The sequence below is a fragment of the Gymnogyps californianus genome, chromosome 4 (genome assembly GCF_018139145.2).
Source record: "Gymnogyps californianus isolate 813 chromosome 4, ASM1813914v2, whole genome shotgun sequence".
Taxonomy (NCBI): domain Eukaryota; kingdom Metazoa; phylum Chordata; class Aves; order Accipitriformes; family Cathartidae; genus Gymnogyps; species Gymnogyps californianus.
In genome coordinates, this window is record NC_059474.1 from 35601662 (window position 1) to 35624537 (window position 22876).

Below are 22876 nucleotides of genomic sequence, written 5' to 3' on the forward strand. Positions count from 1 at the left end.
GATACCTATCTTTGTGTGTGTTTTGGGGAAGAATCATGAATGTTCTTTCCCCCCAGTAGTAGCTATGGATTTCATTTGATGTTCCTGTTTTCCAGACTGAGTGATGAGCAGTTTTCTCCTCCTTAGTCTTACTTGATTTTTAAGGACACATTAATCTCCTTGTCTGTGTTTGAAAGAAAAGAAGTGATTTCATTTTCAGAGGTGAAAGAGTATTCTTAGCCCAATACAGTTAGGGTATGGACATTTTTGTGTTAGAGGTATTGAAAGGAAGGTACCTCTTTATAAGAATTTTCTTCATTAACAGCCACTATTTGCCCCTTCAGTCAAACATCACGAAGTCACTCGTAAAATGAAGAATTGCAATGCCTTTTTATCTTCCTTCAGTACTCTTTGGATATTTTTTTTTTCTTAAGTAACAGCATCCACAGACTTATTTTGAGACTGGATATTGTTGAAAATATGAGACTTACATATTATGAAGAATCGAAGTTTGCATAAATGCAAATGAATCAGTTACTGCAGTTGCATTTTTGTTTCATTTTGGATGAAGAATTAATGGCCTGTAAATAAAAAAACCCACCTGTTTTTCTTAACAGTTTATGTATATTTGGCATTAATATGTTCTGTCTTAATTATAGTAATTATTTACATTAAAGGTATGTCTCCAGATTATCTCTGGCTGTGTAATTCTGGGGTCTGTAATTTGAGTATTGTAATGTACTGTAATGCCTGCACCTAACATGCAGGTTCACATAATTGCAACTTACTTTACAAAACCTAGGTTCTTCCCCACATTTCCATTATGCCATATTACATCTCCAAACATTCCCTGAATCTCTGTTACTGAATTAGTTCTCACTTAGAACAAAGGATTGAAAGGGACCTTCTTGATCATCAAGTCCAATTTCCAGGTGTAGTAGGTGTTCATACAAATCCTTTCAGAATCACCTTTCACCTTAAGTTATAGCTTTTTCTCCTTATTCCAACTCAAGAAGGGTATTCTCGCTGCCTAAATGTATTTTCTGTCAGCTTATATGCTTTTGCTATTGTACCAATGTTACTTAACATTACTTAACATCTCTTTATTCTTGTAATGAGTGAGAATAAAAACATCACCTCTTGGCTGTCATTTTGCTAGTCCAAAAAAGATGGATATCAAATTCTATTAGTCTATTTACAATATAACCTTTCCCCTTCTGCAAGAGAGCACTACCCCCAGGAGTATGCCTCATCTCTGGAAATACCTTCCCTAAAAGCGAACTCCTGGTTTTACTGAAATCAATAGGAAACCTCTTACCGAGGTCAGTGCCTGTCTCCTTTCACTTTTTTGGCTGCAATGCTTGCCCATGAGTAAGAAGGCTGCTATACTGCTAACAGCCTTAAACCCAAAGTGTGGTAAGCAGAGAACTCTTTACCATAACTTCAGAGTCAGAACAGGATTTTTGTTGGATCACTGATATCCTTGCAATAAAGCTGATTACAGATCAGGGTTGTAAGTCTCTGATCTGTATATCCTGAGGTGGGTGCATCATGGGAAGCCACTTACAATTTCATGTATAGTAGGCATGCAAGCTGTTAAGTCTGAGAATTGATGCTTCAAGAACACCCCTGGGAATAAAGAAAGCACAAGAGACCATCTGCTACTGCAGTGCCGTCCTTTCTAGAGTTTGGGGGGTTTTTTTTGTTTAACAAATGGAAATTATGTTACTTAGGTCAAGGAGTTTGCTTGTACTAGAGTTGTCTGGTCAGATCACATCAGTTTATCCTTGATATTATCTTTGTCCTCTTCTGCTGTCTAGGAACTCGTAGTTCTTTATGTTCATTAAGCAGAATAAATTTCAGAGTTGGGGTTTTGCTGCTATAGCCTCATTGTACAAATTGTCTGGTGGTTCTGTTGCAAAATACGACATCATCATAGATATGTATGATGTTCCTTTGGAAATTTCTCTTATCAATCTGACTATCTCTGACCACTATCTTTTCAGCTCTCCTTTTGATTTTTTTTCTTGTCTAAAGAACCAGACTGTTAAGAATCTCTGCAGTGCCTCATAAACCCATCTTATTCTCCCTTCCTGATGATGTAACACATTTCAACACTTGTTGCTAAGGATTTTCTTAGCATTGGCTGTGTCTTGTTTTGGGCTATACAGAAACACATTTATATTAAAGCATATGTAAATCCTACTGTTTTTTACCATGTTGGAGAAGGTACTCATACCAAAGGTTGTTTCATTTTGTGGTATACTGTGGTTTTATGAATTTACAGATATAAATGCATCTAGAAACATTTCCTCTAATTCTTTGGGTATTTTTGCAGCAAGTACCTTTTCATTTTCCTTTTTTTTTTTTCCCTAATGCAGCATCCACTGGCACATTGTAACTCGTATTTTTGTATATTGCTTGTGAATGTACACAGTCTCTCTAGAAATGAGGATCTCATATGTAGGAGAACAATATTCAGCATGTCTGACAGGAAGGAAGGACAGTAATGTTTCCTTATCTTTCCTCCACCTGGGCACAGGTGGTGCGTTTAGTTCATGGTATAAATTAGAATAGTTTCAGTGTTTCTGTAATTCATGCTTATTGAGACAGCTCCCACAGGGATTTTTGTATCGGTGAGTGTCATGTAAACATAGCTTTCACTGGCCAAGCTCATTCTAACTATTCTGCATGTAAGCGTCCAGGACTACAGAGTTAACACAGTAATCCTCGTCAGGCTGGGTAAAACAGCTTTTCGTCTCCTCTGTATACTGGTAAGTATGGAGAAGACAACAGAACCAAGTTTGTGTCTTAGCATATATTAAATACCTAATGTAGAGCTCACAATGCAGTCAGATTTTCTTGCACTTTCTTGCAGCAAAGGTTTTTGAACATTGTTTTTAGCAAATAATTGGGCATTTCTTTTGCAGCTTCTCTTACAAATTTGTGTACATTCTACTCCTGTTTTTTGCAGCTCTTCTCCTGATTCCTTTTTCACTTGCCCATTCAGCATATCCCACTACTGGGAATCTCTGCAATGCCTGGTAAGATTGTCAACTATGCATATTTTGTTGGTTGCTGGAAACCTGCCTTGATTTTCATAGTTTTTATGGCATAATACTTGTCTTGTTCATAGATGCTCTCCTCCAACAGTATTTTGTATCTACCTAACATACCCACTTTTGTTCAATTATTTTTGGACATTCCTAGGAATTTGTTGTGCTTCTGTTCATCATACATTTGCACTTTTTCTTTGGACAATCCATACCCACTGGGTATTACGCTGAAGATGGCATGAAGATGACCACTCCTGTATTGAAGAATAACTTTGCACTATCCTTGTTAAATTGTTTGCTGCTGAAGATTTTTTTTTCTTTTTTCTTTTTTCCCTGCATTTTTCCATGGAGGGTAGATCTGTCAGGTTTTGTCTGAAAGGCTCTTGTTTCAGAGTTGTTATTGACTTGGGTCTCTCCCTTATGGGATCCATTACACATCCTGTGAAAGCTGTTTTTTATGCACTCTGTAATAATAGAATACTGAGATGCTGCACTGTTCTTAGGGGCATTACGAATACTAGCATTTTAAAAGAAGGTTGGGTGCTGCTTTTGCAATCATTCCTTTAAGAATTTCTGGTGCATACTTAGTGACAATCTAGGGGAGATTACACAGTTGTACCAAGCTTGCACATGCACCTTGTTAATACTGCTTGCAGCAATCATTATCTAAAATGTGCCCTAAAGATGTGGCTGAATCTGACAAACATGTAAATGCAGAAGTATGAATGGAAAAAAAAGAAGCAAATAAGCTAAGTTGAAGCAACCTAGTGGACACAGAATTTGCAGTCTGCTTGTTGTCGATGCTTGTTTTGTACTGGGGTATCCTATTCGTCACAATAGTGATGCGTCCCTTCATTGTAAGCTTTTCTAGTGGGTCTTCTCTTTTACTTTTCTCAAGCTATTGGAGTGACAGGGCTTTGCTACCAGAATGCTTACTGGAGTTCAGCTGCCTGAGCACATCTTTCCTGTACGGAGATAACTTCACAGACTACCACCAGAGCAGTGAATTGATATCTTTTGCTTATATTCAGATATTCATATTATCTCCTGTCCCCATATTTTCTCAGAAAACTCTCTTGATCAGATTCAAATTTCACAGAGATTTCACCTGTTTCTGCCTTTGGAATTGCTGACCATTCCTTGTGATGACTGGACAGAATGTTTGCTTACTTTACTCAAAAACATGAAACTTGCTTGTCTTGCAAATAAATCTCCAAATCATGAATTTGCTTGTGTCTTTTTTTGGTCTACCCTCTCATACAGGTATTCCAGTGACGTAAATGGAATTTCCAGTAGTAACACTGGGTGGCAGCTCCAGTATATGTTTAATTTAAGCTAAAACTCATTCTGAAGACATATGTATTAACATTATTTTAAGAATTTATTTTGTAGGAGCATTTCTACATATTCATGTGATAAGTACAAATGTAGTATGTGACCAACTACTTTTTCTAGAAACACTAAAAAATGGACATTTTTAGTACATTGGAATGTTACTGGAAATAAAGGGCTGTCTAATGATCATCTGTAAATTAAAATAATATTATGCCTTCTATATTCAGAAACTCTGAGCCTCTACTGAGGCAAGAAAAGAGTCAGATAAGCTGACAAGTTAGGAATGCAGTATAACTGGAAAAGTTAGATTAATATGTCAGCTACAGTAGGGCACTAATTAGGCAGTAATCCTAAAACCAACCTTCCTCTCACAGGTCTAAGTGTGGAGTTAGTTATTAGAAGTAAGCTACTACTCTCTTTGCATATGTACCTCCATGGTTACTTAGGGCTGGAGTCTGTCTGTCCTACTGGAGACCGTTCTCAGGATTAAAAGCCCCGCACCCCACGCAGTGATTGCAGCTGCAATAATTACGGTCCTCATGATGGACAGAAAGGTTCTCACTGCAAACTTTCAGTTGTTCAAGGTGATTTTAGTCCACAGGTTGTCATTCAGCTAGCAGCCCCAAAATGGTGCTGTTCTCTCTCATGCTTTCTTGCTTTCTTTTATTTCTCTTGCTCCTGGAAAAGAAATTGGACCCTTCAGAGCCCAGAACATTTTGGGTTGAGTTTTTTTGCAGTTAACGTCATTTGATAAGTATCCTGGTTTTGATAAGTACCCTGACTTATTTGCCCTGAAATTAATTATTCAACTTAGTTTTTAGCTCCAACTTGGAATTCTTCTCAGCCACCATGCAGAACAGTACAGCTACTTCAAGGATACCTCTGCACCATCCGTGAGAGATGTACATGCATGGTACTAGACCCCATCATAATCCTTGTCACAAGGAGGCTTTCCAGAAGGACCTGCTCTTTCGTTCAGAACGTCTTGATTCCACCAGGCTTCTGACCATTTTAGATTGCAGCATTAAGGGAATCCATTTGATTCAGTTCTCCTACCTGTTCATCATCTGACAAGGATAATGAAACATTTTGCTGCTCCTAACTAAAACAAAACTGCATGTTATCCAGCATGCTCTAAAGTACTGAATAATAAATGCAAGTGAGCATAGTTCATTTTGTCATTTTCTCTTGCCCTTTATTTCTCTGGAGCTTTCAAGTAGCTTTAGGTTGTTTTTCCAGCTCTTCAACAACAAATGGGAGCAAGCTCTCCAATGTCGTTATTTGTGCTCCTTCAGAAGATCAGAATTAAAAAATCTTCTATTGAAGTTCTAACGAAAGGGCATCAGCTGCCCTTTTCCTTATTGTCTTCCAGAACCATCTTCCCAGTCCTCTGTAAGCTTCATTGACTCTATATCCATACTCAAAGTTCAGAAGTGACCTTTTTCTTTCAGTCTGTGTCAATATATTGAACACTGAATTTCTGAGCGCTTGTGTACATGTGACCTCTATTTCTTGTTCTCCCTGGGACCTTTGCTTTTAGTACTATTCTCCTCTTTTTTTGTCCTTCTATCTGTTATGACTTTCCTTCCATATTTGTCCCCAGCCAAAGCTTATAATTCATTACATTTCATTAGATCCTTTCATAGATCTTGCTTTATGTCATGATTTTCAAGCTGTCAGTGTAGAAAATAGCTAAATCCATTGGCTTCGATTGCTTTTTGCAGTCCCTAAGCAATTTTTTCTACGTGTATTTTCTACATCAAACCCTACGTCATTTAAAACTGTGACTACACTTAGGAAACAATGACTTTAAAAATTACACTTTAGCACTTCATATTTATTCTGCTTCTACATCAAATCCCTTTAGTTTACAAATCATTGTGAATTACCAGGAATGTTCAGCTATGAAGGTAAGTCTTTTGTACATAGGTAGATAGGCTTGATAGCATTCCAGTTAAAAACTACTACTAATAGTATCTGAAAGAAAGTGCAGCAATAACATAACTTCAGTCAAAACAATTTCAAAAGATAAGAATTTTATAGTAAGTAGAGAAAAAAAATTGAACCATCTGAAATACAGTATTACTCTGCAAGTGTCTTAGAAATACTGACAAGTGTTGTTCGCTTCTTGCTGTTTCAAGTTCTTGTTTGGATTATGGCCACTGGAAAAAAAAGTCTGCTTGGAGTTAAGCTGTTTAAACCAGTATCTAATGCTTTGTTAATTGTCCAGACAGATTACTTATTTTAATGACTCAGCATTGCCTTCAAAATTTCATGGTGTACTGGCACTGTTCTGAGAGGAGGGGCTGTGGAAAAAGGGATTAATGTGAGTCTTGAAATTAGTCTCAGTTAAGTGGAGCAAATGGTAGAATAATTTTGAACCTGAAACTCATAAGCACCTGAAATTCCCATTTGCTAGTTTTGTGAATCCAGAAAAATAATCACTGCAAGTTTCCTCTGTCACCAATGACTTATACAGCTAACTATTGTTTGGGTCTAAACTGTTTTCTTTGATATACTGGAAAGCCCTTTGAGCAGTAATCGTGTATACATTACGCAAACTATTGACACCAAAAAATAGGCAACAGAAGTACGTAATGAAATAAGAAGAGTAAGGCCTTTCTAAGTATGGAACAAAAAATTCCAATCATATGAGATTTTTCAAAATTCTAGTATTAGAAAAATCTGGACTTAGCTGTAGTTAAAAGTAGTGAATCTCTTTTAAGGATCTGTGTGTTCCCTGGAGATGATTCTGTCCAAGCCTAATTGGACACAAGACCTTTGACTTCGGAAGTGAAGATGCCTCAGATGCCAAAGGATCTTTAGATACTCAGTCTTCAGAGCTTGTGAAGTTCTGTAAGAGTCTGTAATACTTTGTAAATGAGACTTGGACAGTGTAAAAAATTAGTCCAGGACAAGAAAGATGATAGATCACATGCTGATTTAAGATGCAGATGGAATAGGCAGTTATGTGTAGGAATGCCATAGGCAGAGTTAATCATGTATTTGAAGAAGAAGAAGGACTAGGGTGACCTCTTTGATTCTCTTCTATACAAACTGAAATAGGAGTACGACTTTAAGATCAATTTTTTTCAACTGAAGTAATGCTCAGCATAACCTTGGAAGTATTTTCCAAGAAAATTAAATATAATCTGGAATTGACTACAGTCTGTTCTGTTTTGACCCATATTGTTTATATATTTGTTGATACTTCTTTGAGGCATATGAAATGATAAGTAATTTCTTCTCAGCTGAGAATCTATTTCTTTCTTATGTTACAACTGTCTGTCTCCTGTTACACCTACTGTTATAGTATTGTAAAAGCCCACTTCCTAAGCCATTTTTGGACTTCACTGTTTGAATGATACTGGCTTGTGTGTAGCATCCCAGTTCTGCTGTTGAATTTACTTGTTCCAGTACTTTGTTATGTTCCCATGAACATTTCCTAGCTTCATTGTGGAACAGTCTTTTGTCTCAGCAGGGCAGTCAGTGATTCTTTAAATGAAATAACTGTGCAGGGAATATAATCTTCCACAGTACCTCTGTGCCATATAGAAGCCTTGTACCAGACTATGACTGCAGCTTTTCTGTCAATCAGCTTGGTTTTCCATGGAGAGAACATATAGTTAATGCATTTTATTTCTTTCACTATGTCCTCCATGTTATCTGATCCAACTTGCTATTTTCTGTCACTGCTTTCTTCAGTACCTCCTCATATGTCCTTAGCTATTGCATGGATGCCTGTAATGTCCCTGAATTTGTCTCTTAGTTCTTTTGTCAAAGTATTCCACTATTCCACAGTTGACTTTATCCCCAAAAGAATGTGAAAAAATGTGTAATACTGTGTATCTAGTGTGCCCAGTTTAGCTGAATCTTCATCTTTTTTTGTCAATATCCATTTTCCTTATCCAGAATAGTTAATTTGTTTTCACCACCTATTTGATTATTTGATCTTAAATGTTTGTGGTAAAGTGCATAGACTTCTTATTTCTTAATAGCTATGTTAGGATCTTCAAGATCAATACAAATTGTAGTTGGGAGGGTGCCTTAGGGCTGTGCTATTAACCTTTGTCATGACACGTTCACACGACTTATGGTTCTTCCCTTTCTAGGTGTATTTCTGAGTCTGTTGACCAAAATCCATTTTTCTGAAACTTGTGTATTTTAAAGGAGTATACGAATCATTACAAATGTACAATGCTCAGGAATGCCCTTAGCCCCTCAAAGTATTTCAGACACTGCACAATTAGATTTATTTCGGTGATGGATGCATTTGTTCAGAGCACGCCTAGTTTAGCTTATTTAGGCTTAGCGAAAAGGAAGCTTTTCTGCTTCCGTGGCACTGTAGAACTTTTCAGGAAAAAGTATTAAGAACTGTCCTTATTCTGGACTGTTGCTTCCACTAAGGTCATCTCACCTCAGGCTTTTTGGATCCCTTCACATGTTACAAGCACAATGTCAGGCTACCTTATCTGAGGGAGACCTATTATCTCTATAAAGTGAGTATCCATAATAATGCAATACATTGGCTTCAGTCCCTTTAAAAAGCTTGAGAGGTACATTCTCTAAATACAGTGAAGGATACTAAGTTTCTCTGAATTCCAAGCTTTGTATGTGATTTATTCTGTAGTACTTTAGAGCTGACGCAGAAATTTGTGAATTTATCTTTTGGGTAGGTCATCTGTTCTGAATATGGTAGATGATTGTGATTTTGTTTTCCACATTTGTGACCCATTACTTCAAAACTTGTGTCTGTATATAGACTCGGTTGTGCGGACTGTTGTATATATTCCATATATATATAAATACATATATTAATTTCTGACTTTCAAGTTTGATACTCTCCCTGCTCTTTTGTGAGTGGTCTATGAGTCTGTCAGTATGCAATTCAGTCTTGATCTTCCCATACATTTTTAAAACAATTTTTGTGCAGCTTGTGAAATTCTGAAAATGTACCTTGCATGTTGCAAGAATGATAACTTTAAAAGAAAGCACTTGAGTTTTTCTCCAAATATCCTTCCTTATAAATGCCTTTTGTTCGCAAGTGTTTTATTCAGAGAATACATGTCCAATACACCTTCAAAAAATTACCTTGAAATGAACTGTGTGATTAGGTGTTCTTTCATGATCATGTACTGAGGCAATTTCCTACTTAAGTTTGCACAGCTGTTCTTGGATGAGATGGTACAATGAAGATAAACATTAGAAGGTCTTGTGTTTATTTTTTCTGGAATTGTTCCAAAACATACCATTTTGAGAGGCATCAGTTAGATGGCAAAGCTAGTGGAGTTCATGAGACTGTGATTCACCTGATCTGCTGGGTTCCACTACAGCATAGTCTTTTTAGTATAACTGTAACTAAACATTTGTTACTGGATTACAGGTATTGCATACTATCAGGTAGATTAAGTGGCCTCCCTTCGAAAAGTCTGTATTTCTAGCATTTCCATATAATGCCATTTAAAATGCTCATCTCCATTTATCTCTCTTTTGATCTAGGTACATCATGAAGATCATTGACTCAAACATATGAGTAGGTCACTAGTGATACAAAGTTCAAAAGCCCATGTGAACTCTTTTAGCTTTCTGTCAGCCCCTTTAGCCATGCCGCTTAATTGACTTTTCTGCCTCATATTGCCTAGCTTCAATGAAAATACAGCTTTCGGAAATTTCTACTCTGTGTGTCTCAAATGACAGTTCAAATAATGTCTAATATGCCCCAGAATGCATCTTCTCTCATTTCTTGCACCAGTGCCTAAAGTTCATGATGTTTCTCACAAAGCTGGCCCTAAAATCTCCATTTTACCAGGTGAAATACATGGTGTTATCTCTTCCACCACATTTCCATAGTTTTCCATACTGTTGATATCAGAAACTTCAAAGAAGATACTGGACTCTGCTGAAAGCAGGAGATGGGCTTGAGTTGCATTTTTCTCCTTGCTAAGATTGCTCACATCAATGAAGTTAACATTGTTTTAAAGTGTACATATGTGAAATCAGTGATCAGCCCCTCAGTTTGGCCCCAAAATACTTTTCTGTACTTGCTGGGAAAGCCTACAGTGCTTCTTAGTTACAGGCAGCTTTGTTTTCTCCTAAGACCAGCATGTCTGATGACCATGTTCAGAAGACTGCAGGTTATCTGTGAATAGATTTACAGTAAGAAATTCAGATCTCCTTTAGCTTGTGAATTTTTAAACTTCTAATAAAATTGTTTATGTCCTTGTAAACAAGTTGAAATACCAGTCAACGGTGATTATGCATGTGTGAAAATTCTACTGACAGCTATAGAGTAGTCATAAAATGTAGGCAAGACGTAGCTTTAAAATCACTACAAGAAAAGCTAGTAATGCTTGCTACTACAGTTATGGTCTTTGCCACATAAACTGCAGACATCAAAACTTTCTAGAAAGTTTCTGTTCTGCTGACACTTGTGTTTATCACGTTGATGTTAATTTTAAGAGACAATGAGTGACTTTGACTTAAAAGTGTTATCATCATAGAATTAACACGCTTTTTACATTAAAACATTAGTCTAGGACTAGCACCCAAGTATTCCGTCTCACAAAAGCAACAGCCAATCAGACAGACTCCTGAAAAAATCTTGTCCCTGAAGAAACTGAATAGCAAAGCTGAGGTCACAGAGAGTAAACCACAAATCAAGCTGCTAGCGTGACTCAGAGATTTGTTAATACAGCTGTAAACTGTAAACAGAGGTTTTCTAAAAAGCATTGGAGTGGTCCCTCTGTTGATATACAGTGGTTTAAATATTGAAACTATCATGACCAGTGTAAGGGGAAAGCATGAATTTGGAAACAGTCTCTTGTTTCATTTCCATGAGCCTTATCTACTAATTTGAAAAAGTATTTTCTAAACCATGGGAAAAAGATGAGAGACTTATGTTTAGGACAACAGAAATGACATTACATAGCAATAGGAATAATATTTACCAATTTCATGCTTATCTATACTGCCCCTGTCATGGACTGAGCTTCTATGTAGTAGACATTGCAAAAGCACCAAAAAAGAGGTCCCTATTAAAAGGATTGCAAACAAATAATTAGGAATTGTGTTTGTGCAATTATTTATTATTTGAGGTCTCATCACAGCAGCATTATAGAATTCTCTGCTGATCATTGGTTCCAGATGTGTGTCACAGGTATAATTTGTATTATACTGGGGTAAGAGATGTGGCAGACTGAAAGCCTGTTTAGTGTATATATGTATTTATATATACTATGCATATCATATACTATGGGAAATATAAATCCCTGTTACATGACATCTTTTATATTGCCCAGAGCAGCACCCCTTACGATAATAATTTCATTTTTAATTAACTGAAGATATTTAGATTTTCTGCCCTCTCAGTATGTGAGAATACATCTACTGATATATTTGTCTTCAAACCTAACTTCAAATGGACTATGTCAAACTGTTCTTTTCACTTCATGTTTCATCTATCGGATGGAAATCTGGAGCCATCTGCCCCATTGAATTCAGCTATGCTGATCTTTTACATTGAATTGAGAGTTTCACAGCTCACAACAAATAGATTTTAATAGCGGTGGCATTGACCACATTTTGTTGTGTGAAAGTGGGGTGTCTGTGCCACCACACAGTTTGGTAGTTTCCTCCTTAATCTGCTTTAAATCAAACAAACAGATCCTTAACTGATGTTAATGTTCTCAGCTCCTACAGCTGTGACAGCTGCAGCTGATGTTACACACCCCTGTGTAATGATCTTTGCCTATTTAAGTTCAATTTCAAGCCATAAGAAGCTATGGTATTTTCTTATTCGATAAGACATCTGCCTACTCAAGCCAAAACAGAACTTGATTGGATACTGTCAGGTAGATTAAGTGGCCTCCCTTCAAAAAGTCTGCATTTCCAGCATTTCCATATCATGCCATTTAAAACTCCTTACACACTTTCAGCGTGCTTTACATCATTGTAGAGGCTTCAGAGAGGACACTGGGATTGGCCAAGCAGTCCTCTAGGCATCTTTGTTTACAGCTGCAAGCTGGGTAGGGTGGATAAGAATCACCCACAGTAAGATATGCACATGAGAAACTGCTAGAGGTAAAAAACTAAGTAAGTTGCGTACCAGGCACTGGAGCTTTGCAATGTGTGTTATCCATGTGCATGCTCTGCATCACCTTTTACTCTCCCTGTTCCCTTATCAAAGTCCCTGACACACCAGGACTCTGCAGTTCAGAAGAACTGAGAGGTGGAAAGCAAGTATCAGCTTGTCTACCCTAACTGCGGAGCAGAGAGAACAGCAGGACAGTTGAGCTCTACAGGCGTATTGAGGTAAACTTCCCAGCTGAAGGGTGTACGGTTATGGGCATGCATAGAGTTCTGAAGATCTGTAATTACTAGTGAGTGTCTTCTTTTTCTCTCCCTGAGATGGAGGGATTTTTTGTGTTGTGGGAACTACTGACTGGGGAACAGTCCGTTCTGTCCACTTCAGGAAAACCTGGGTAGGTTAGCAAGGCTTTATAGTTTGCTAAGGACCTTTTTAGAAACTTGGTTCCTGCTGTCTTTCAAATATAGTCACCTCACAGGGGACTCAGATGAAGTTTCTTTTTCTTTTTTCACATGACCTTTTTTTGTACAAGTGAAGAAGGGGGAAGGTGGTCACTGTTGGGTTTTTTGTTGTTGTTTCTTCAGACAGTGTTCTTTTTCTGTGCAGTTCCATTTCAACACAAACATTTCAAGGATGTGAATGCCCCAGTCAAACAATGCTTATCCCTGAAGCTGACTTATGTTTAAATGCTTTGCAGGTCTGGGGCTCAGCTGTGTATGTCATTATTGGAATGCCTGGAACTAAAAGCCATTATAAAGATTTTTTTTTGCCTTCCTGGTTTTTTTCTTGTCTAAACTGAACTTAAGATTCAAATTTTTTTGAGAGCAGAAAATATTCAGGATACACAAAATGCTGCCACTGAATTTGCAACAAGTCCCAAGAATACTTCAGTTACTTCAGATAGTTCCGTCTTCATCTTATTGCAACACCTCCACAAAAGCAGAGCATGATTGATGTATTAAACATCTAGGGAAAAAAAAAATTAGCTTCAGTGCCAGTTACACTTGAGAAGAAGAGACAAATGTATTTTATTTTCTATCCAGATGCTCAAGGCACTTTCTGCTCAAATGACTCGACTCTTCTTCTGGTAAACGAAGTATTCAAAATGAAGTTCCTAAGACATGTTTTTAGCAATGGTAACTGGAAGATTTCTTATGTCACTGTGTCTACATGCCTAGTATGTCCATCTTCCAGTCACTCAAATCCATGGATTTATCTAAAATCAAAATCAGTTCCAACACACTGCATTCCCCTTTGGCTTATCCTAGCGGCTGCTTGAATTGTCACAAAAGTCATATTAATAGAGGCAGCTGCTTTTCATCAAAATAAAGTTTGTGATGCTGTTCTTTGGGTACTGACAGGCCAAAGCTGTGCACATCAATTGCAATCTAAAGTTCAGAAGGAGCTTTCAGTGCTAAATTTTCTGGGGTTTATTTGTCTTTGTTGTTTTCAAGTTAATTTCCAAGTGATTTTATTCCACAATTTTAGTATCCGTTTTACCCCATCTTTGAATGTTTTTCATATGAGAGCTCTTATTGATGTTATTAAGCAGCCAGGGTTTTTCTGGTTTCTAAAGGCAAATGGATGGTTTGCAAAAGGCAAATTTGACCATTTCCAGCAAGCAAATGACTTCACTGTTTTGTGCCAGTGACTCCTTTCACTCATCATGTCTTTGCAGATTTTTTCCTCCCAAAATTTCCAGGAGCATGACTGTCATAAAGAACGTCATCTCTCTTCAGAGAAGAGATGAGGTTACTACCTGTTGGACTGTCAAGCCAAATCTGCCTGACATGTGTGCTTTGCCAATAATATCATTAACACCTGCACGAAGCAGGAAGTCTTTTTAGACTCCATCTATATTGTAGTTATCCAGCATGGAAAAATGTCTCACATCAGTATTTTCAACAGTTTGGAAACTATATAGCCACAGTGATTGCTATCTGATTTCTACCTGGCAGATCGCCATGGCTGAAAAATGATCTATGACATTATAATGGCACTTGAATTCTGAATGGGACACGTAAGCATGACCTTAAAACAAATAATTTAAGGTGCTTGGGAACTTACAATATGTATCAACATTTTTTTCTAGTTGGAAATTTTGATCTGTTCCACTCTATCTCCCTTCAAGCTCTTAGTCTTTTGTGCACTCAGAATGAAATATTAGTAGCTCGCAAAATACTAGATATATCAAATTCTATAGGGGTGAGAGCAAATAGCTGTTGTAGGAATTTCAAGGGGTCATCCAGTCTGCCTCTTATCCTACCTAACACAGGATCAGCTCTACCAAAGTGACCCTGAAAAAGTATCTCCTAGGTCAATTCATTATTGTATTTCAGAATCTGCTTGCTTATTTCTGTGCAGTAAGGTTATGGAGTAAAGACTGACTTTGCATCTATGCATACAGTAACTACTTTCTCATTCTCTTCGGGAAGTGTTGTTTCTCTTCCTGAGTCTAATGGCATGTGGAATTGATGAAGAGAGCTCAAAAGTATTATCATCAATCTCTGAGGGGCCTGTCTTTGTCACATGTCTGTCTCGCATACAAAGATTAAAACCACATAATCATTTTCCAATAACACATAATCATTTTTCCAATAAAATAGCATGAGAAAAATTTACTTGCCCTTTATCCTTCACCTAAGACTTTACAAAGAAAATTCTTAAAAGAGTTTGACCAATTAGAAACCTACTTTGGACCATGTGAATTATCTCATTGAGTTTTGTCACAAAAAATGTGCATATGTTGGGAGTGTTTACAGTTTTGGAAGGTAAAATCTTTAAATTCAAATTATATCATATTTTTATGCTTCAAGATAGATTAGCATTTTGTAAAAGAAAAAAATGACTGTTTAATATTATTACATCTTCTTTGAGAGGAATAAGGTTTTTTTATCTATAGTTTGAGAGCGGTAAGATATGGCTTAACCTTGACTGTTAACAGTGAAGGTTTCATACTTGTCCATTGAAAACAGTCCGCCTTCAGGTTGAAGTTTTGGGGTTTTTTTTCCCCTGAAAGTTGTTTCCAGCACCCTACTGATGTTAATGATCCATAATTCTGTCAGAATTTTCAGAACCTCATTATGAAAGCTCAGTAAGTTTGATATCTTGCCAAATTCACCTTCAGATTCAAATTCTGTTTCTTTTTTTCTGGCTTAGGTTTGTGGAATTTTTTTTAGTCTTTGTAATGATGACCAAGAAAAGCACCTTGGTCTGTTGATACTTGAGTAGTGATAATAGGATCCAGCCTTGGCTGATTACACAGGTCACTGTCTAGAACAGTTCAGTGTGCTTTTTGCAGATGGTATCTAAAAAATAACAGAAAAAAGGAAAGAAGTATCTTTTTAATTGCTTTTCATTCTGCTGATGATAGCGTAAATGTGGTTTCGTCTATTGATGGTTTCTGAGAGATTTAATTAATCTGTTTTGTGCGTAAGCTAAACAAATGAATATCTCTAGAAGCAAAACTTTCTTTTCTACCTAACAAGCCCTACATATTTTTTACTGATTCTAGGCCTGACAAAAGTCATTCAGCCTTTTCACATTTGTCTTGCCACCTTTCTTACGTAAAGTCTTAGTTTCATCTGCCATGATTTTAAAGACACAAAATTACCCTTCTTCTGGAAGAAAAACTGTATAACAGTTCTTTGGTAGATAAATCTTACTATTATTTAATCTTGCTTCATCTCCTGAAATCTGATTTCAGGTACTCTGTTTTGAAAAAGTTTTCCAACAAATTATGCAATAATAACTCTTTAATTGAATCTGAAATTATTTCAAAGACGGTATTAAGATGATGAAGCAAATTTTGTGTGACCCTTCATTATTGGAAAGGAGGAATGAATGGCAATATTAGAACAATCATGAATTACGTAGCAAGTCATGATACCAGTGTAAAACTTCAGATGCTTGAATTGGACTAACACATCAATCTTTAGTAAAGAAACTGAGCCCCTGCAGTTCAACCACTAAATCAAATAAATCATTCCTTTTGATCCACTTCTGTTGGGGTGTTTTCCTAAAGTCTTAACCTTAGCCAGCTTCTGCTTTACTTTCAGTGGACAGCTCAGCCCATTATCTTTGCACCATTCAATCTGTCAGAATTCATTAGCTTGCCATCTACAGAGAACTCCCTCTGCAATCAATTGCTTGTTAATTCATCTACAGCAAACTCTGAGGGATTTTGTTAAAGAGCCATTTTAGGCAAAGTATTTGATTTATACTTCCTTTGGCACTATTTAGCCAAAGGTTCAACAAACGTCAGATTTTTACAGCTCACCCAAGCTTGGTAAGATTTTTTGCTTCTTGAGATTTTGAAAGTAATCTGTTAGCAGTGATTTTGGCAGTGGGTAAATACCATAATAAAAATCTTGTGTGTTATTGCATCAAACTGTTTAGAACTTTTTTCCCTGAAGGGAAATTATCTTCATTAAAGGACACTAAAAATAATAAGTTGCAGCATCTTTCAATTTGCAAATTCCGTAAGAGACATTGATTACTTGATGTACATAAAGCATATTTTTCTGAGATTGCTACAGGGCATTGAAACTTTCTTCTCTTGGAATACAATTTCTTCGTTTTTGTTAAGCCTGATATACTTTTGTAAGAATGTCTCCATGAGGATGACCAACATCCTCTTCAACTGAAAACTAGCTATTTGATTTTATTCTTATACTGGAATGCTAAACACTTTAAACAATAATGGACTTCAGTATTGTATTTATTTATAAAATGTCTCTAAAAAATGTACACCTTTTCTTATTGCCTTCATAGGAGAGTCATAATAAAACAATCTGTCATATGTAGGAGTTCTTTCTCCTGAATGTATCCTCCTCCACAGATATTTTTTAGGCCAGAAAATACTTAGGCAATTGCCTGAACAGGGAAAATACAGTGTTGTATCAAATGACTAGGCACCAAAAAGTCTACAGATCTGTGGCAGCTACAAACTTTTGAAATTTGAGTAATATATTTGGGAGATGAAACAGCAGTGTAGAAATCTTATCTTAGACTCTGTTTACTGGTTTTGTTTGTTCGTTCATTTATTATTAATTTCAAACTCATATCTCTGCTTCTTAAACAAGAATGGGCAGTATTTGGCATTCTTATTTTCTTGTATCTATGATTCATATCATAGTTGCTCTCTTTTTTGGAGTGTCATTCAAGTCTTCTGCTGTAGAGTACCAACCAAAGTACCTCAGTTAGGAGTACAGTATCAGAGGCCTCTATAAAATCAATAGAAACAGCTCAAGAAAGCTGGTCAGCTGAGACAGAATTCTCCATCATGTTTTTGCACAAAGTCTCAGAGGTTCATAAGAGTGCCATACAGATGGTTGATAATAATGAGCACCATTACGACTTTTCTGAGAGCCATCTTTTTATCATTAAACAAACATCTGGCTGCTATTTGCTCCATTCCACTAGTAACTATTTCTGGTTTTTAGTTTTGTTACTGGGATAACTGCTCATTCTTATAAACATACGACATGCCTGAATCACTGAGAGGAAGACGAAGGCCTATTAATTATAACAGAGAAGGAGCAAGGTGAGAGGTGTCATTGAAAAGGTGTGAAGTTTCATTTTCCCGCGCTAAATATACGGCAATATGGGACACCATTACGAAGATACCAGAAGCCAGAACAATGAATGTTAGACATACAAGTTGGAGCAGAGGTACAGAGGGACAAAGGAGAGAAAGATACAAATTCTTTCTTCTCTTTACTTGTTTTGTAAAATTTATTAGAAAATAAAATAATAGAAGCTGGCACTCTTATTTTTCACCTCTGGAATCTTGTGTGCAAACTTTAGAGTCCAAGATAAAGACTTTTCAGAGCTTTTTCCTTTATAAAGAAACATTTCTGATTGCAGAATAAGTACTTTTAAATAAATCATTGTTTTTGACAATGTTCCTCTCAAATAATATGAAATAAATATTACTACTTCTTAAATAGTATGAACACTTTTTTTTTTTCCTCCTTACTGATGATCAATTTTATACTGATCTTTTCCTCTGCTTAAAAGCAGAAAAGTAAGAGGAGAGGAGTAATAAGAGAAAAACATGTTTCTTGATAATCTAGCTAGAGAAGCAGGCTGACAGGAGCCTCATGAAGTTCATCAAGGAGAAGTGCAAAGTCCTGCACGTGATTTTAGCTCATTACTGCATAGCCAAAAAAGATCCCTCTATTACCTTATGCCCTTCGTCAGGCTGAGAAAGGGCAGAGGGAAGAAATGGTGTGTGTACCCATGTTCTATGAACAAATAAACATGAATGTTTTTCCTTTTGCCTTTCCTGAGAAAGGTCAGCTGGAGAGTAGGCTGGGTATGCAAGAGTGAGCTTGCTCTCTTTGATAGTCAGCATATCTTCTGCCCCCCCCCCCCCCCGACATTTCAACCAAAAAAAAACCCCACCCAAACTCAAAAAAAACCCATCCAAACTCAAAAAAACACAACAGGAGAAACAATGTTCAAAAGTTGCCATTAACACCAATTTGGAAAAGTTAGAGAAATTTAGTTATCTGAGGTAAGATTTGTGCAAAGGAATAATAAATTTCACAAAAATAATGGCTGGAGAAAACAGACAGTCTTCCAAGTGTAGACTCCTCTCCTGAGCTCTGACAAGAAGCAGCAAAATCCAGGCTAAGTGCCATTTACACGCAAAGGCTTTTAGTTTAATATAATTATACAATAGATTGCAAATTCTGTGGGAATGTATGCTCCATGCAGAAGATTAGAAACATCCCATTGTTTAGTCCCATTTCTTTTTAATAGTATTTACCACTTACTGGGTGTATTCAGAGAACAGACTCTCAGGCCTATGAGAAAATCCGGTCACTATAGTGACATTCAAAGCAGCAATTAATGGTGCTGATCGTCTATTCTCCAAAGCGCCCTACACAGACAGGAAAATGCCATATGCAAAACATCTACTATAAATTTCTAGTTTACATGCCAGCTTTTCTCTGTTGACTCTATAGGACTCAGATATGACAGATACAGATAGCCGTCACTTTGAATTGCTCTTCTTGATTTCTTGCATTTAGCTGCTCTAGTAAGTGCCAGTATCAATCTATGGCTCCACTGTATTAAATTTATAGAGCTTATAGAGGCAAGCTCAGATGGGGCAGATCAGGCTCTGACTGCAAGTTAATGGATGTTGGCTGTTCCCAGAAATCATTGGTTTGTAGTGCAGATGATATTGATACATCTGAAGGTGTAGAACTTTTCCAAAAGTTAAATATGCACATTTTCAATATGAGTTCCAATCTATATTTGCTATAACTGCTTCTAACTCAGTAGTATGATGTCACTTTAACTCATCTGAAATTTCTGAAGATATGTCCTTTCCCCAGTTTCTCATTTTAATAAGGAATTTAAAACCCTTTCACATCAACCGTAAAACTTTCCTTGATTTCAGTGTGAGAATTGGGTCTGATATTAATTCTTCACTAGGAAATAATTTCAAAATAACACAATAGGTCTAACTAAGACTTTAACATGCTCATAATTTTAAAAAAATCTTTATAAATTAGCTAAAATATTGTAATTATTCAAAAATGCATTCAACTAGTTGTAATTTCCACTACCAGACACTAGAGGGGAAAAATGTTCCGTGTTTTTAGACCATTAAGATGCGACCCAAACAGTAATGTATTCCATTTTATGCATCACTTCTCAGAATAAGAATGCAGTCACTTATAATAACATTTGTTAAAGATTTTCTAGTTGTACCAGGAAGTGATTAATTATACTGTAGTAGTGTTGTTATTGAGTCATTGAATTAGCACTCAGATCTGAGAGAATGCAGGACTCATAACAGTATTCTTTACTAAGCAGTCAGCTGGTATTAAGATGTGATACAGTCTGATTTTTTAATCCCTACAGAAGCTGAAAATCCATTAAAATACAACAGTAATTTTGTCCAGGTAATGGTAGCTGGTTCATTTCATTCCCGTCTACAGATGAAATTCTCATGAACATTTTATAGGTGCATGTTCATTCACAAAAACTGCGGTTCATCTTTGCTAGGAAACATACCTTAATTTTCATGAGCACAAAGGATTCTTTTATGTTTGTGATTGTCTTTCTCCAAGCGAGCCTGCCAGCTTTTTATTTGAACTCCATACTCTCTATGTTCTGCTTTTCCACACAAAAAAAAGAACAAAAAAAAAAAAGGAAATTTGGCATACTTAGACCTTTGCAGAATCCAAATATTTTGGATATATATATCCAAATATATATCCAAACACATTTTATTTGAAATAATCTGGAGATTTTAGAAAATTCAGTGGTGTTTTCTCCCAGACAGACACACAAAGCAGAAGTGTGTAACAGTCATGGGTAACAGGGAGCACAACAGATGTGTGCAAGTGTACTCCTCAAACTAAGCCAAAAACCATCCTAACCCAGATGTTGGAATGTCTCCAATCCTAAAAGGCATATGGTATTCTGGGATGGTATTAAAAGCAGTGGGATGTTATCTGCTGTCTTTTTCTATGTGCTGTAAGTTAAAGTTCAGTTATCTCCCGAGTTTTCAGGACCATAATTTTTTGATCATAGTTGCTGGTCATTTCTTTGCTCATTCCCTATAATTGCTACAGTTTTTTAAACTGTCCTTATGGTTGTTTCTATTACAACTGCGTGATACAACCTGCTGTTTGTACTGCTGAAAAATGTGATTGAGATTCTCAAAGAAGCCCAAAGAAACTAGATTTCTGGTTCCCACTGAACTTGAGTGAGATCTGGGCACCCACGTCCCTGAGGCCGATTTTAGAACCTCAGTCCAAGGTTCTCCTATGAAGACATCTGCTACCTTATTACTTTGATTTCTTTGCTTAGATTGACCAAATCTCAGTGGGTTAGTTTCAGGAAAAGGTGTAGGAATACTCTATGTAGGGCAGAGATCCATGTTTTTCTTACTGATAGGCACAAGCAACAGAGTAAAAGGGAGGAAAGGTAAATAGAAGTGTCAGCGAGGAGAATTACTCAACGTAATTGGTTACCCCTTGTCTGAGTGCTACAGTACAGTGAGAGATGATGCTGTGCTAGTTCTACTGGGTGACAAAAGATGAATTGACAAGTGAAGAATAATATGAACTTTCATTTGATACTCACTTGGTAGGTGAGAAGACAAGGATGCAACTACATTCGGCGGGGGAGGGGAGAAAAAGGTGATCATAACAAGCAAAAGAATGACACCTTTCCCCAAAATGATTTGGGTTGGTTGGTTTGTTTGTTTTAAGAAGAAATATAAAAAGGAAAGAATGGCAAGATTTTCAGAAGTCCCCAAATTCTTGATGAGGTTATAGTCTGAAGTGTAAATATATCTGAAAGTAAGGAAAAGAGCTCTACAAACAGATAGGTTGGTTTAGTCATCTGAAAGTGGATCATTTTATATCGAGACAGCCAAATACAGAGTTTAGACAGGATTCTATACAGCTACTTTAAATAATTGCGAAGATTATTTTTATTTATCCTTTTACAAATGTAACTTTATTGAGATTTTTCTGACAATTCTCTTAGCAATAAAATTCCAGTGCCTCTTACAAAGTAAGGGCTTGATTATTAATAAAAATGTGTAACTAATTAGATAAACCAAGGCACCACATATGTAAAAGTAATATATCTATAATGGAATGATATATAAAAGGGAGCACTTAATATGTTTTGGACAGCTTCATACATAATGTATAGCAAATATGACTACTTAGCAAGGCTGAAATGTTCCAGACAATGATTTCCAGAAACAAGTAGTCGGATTATCTGCACACATATCAATGCAATTGCTGATGCAGTTATTAAATGTCATCTTCAGTTTTGAACCTGCATAAATCACTCCAGTTAATATTAATGAGACTGATGTATGCTCAACAAGGGGAAAATATATCCCTAATGAATGAGACTTGTCACTGAGATATCTGAATATGTTAAATAGCTCAATTTCGTACTATTCTATCACATTGTTTTCTAACATTATTATTCAACAACTTTGGCTATACTATGAGTTATGATGAAATAAATGCACCTAAAAAAATTAACAGAGTTCAACTTGGTTTGTAATAGAGTCAGGCTTCTGCCATGAACTTGATATGGACTTGAACTTCTCTGATATTCATAGAGGTATCTGTCACAGCTACCTGCATTTTATTTCTTGTGCTATATTTATACCAGAGACAGTTTGGCATTATGTGCCTGTATATAATACTGTATATGTGTATGTAAGCATGATTATGTATATGTGTATAATTAGAGACTTAGATTTTTCTCCTGCAGTTGCATAATTATACATAGAAGTTGTAAAATCATTAACCTAGAAGGGAACAAAGAGAGGTCCCTATGGAAAAGACTGTATATATGCAGGAAAACCTTCATTTTGTTCTGTGACTTCTGATTTTTTGTGTCTTCCTATTTCCTAGAGTTTGTC

General features: G+C 36.5%; 1 protein-coding gene across 2 annotated transcripts in view; it reads left to right on the top strand.

The window, feature by feature from the left end:
* MTNR1A (melatonin receptor 1A) overlaps positions 1-22876 on the top strand; it is a 57605-nt gene that overhangs the window by 7616 nt on the left and 27113 nt on the right. The window contains exons 3-4 of one of the 2 annotated variants that reach the window (XR_007766388.1): positions 2954-3023; positions 3190-4223. The exons of the other annotated variant lie outside the window; for it this stretch is intronic. The gene's annotated coding sequence lies outside the window, so the exon portion shown is untranslated. Of the gene's footprint in view, positions 1-2953; positions 3024-3189; positions 4224-22876 lie in introns of those variants that run through there. 2 annotated transcript variants of the gene reach the window in all.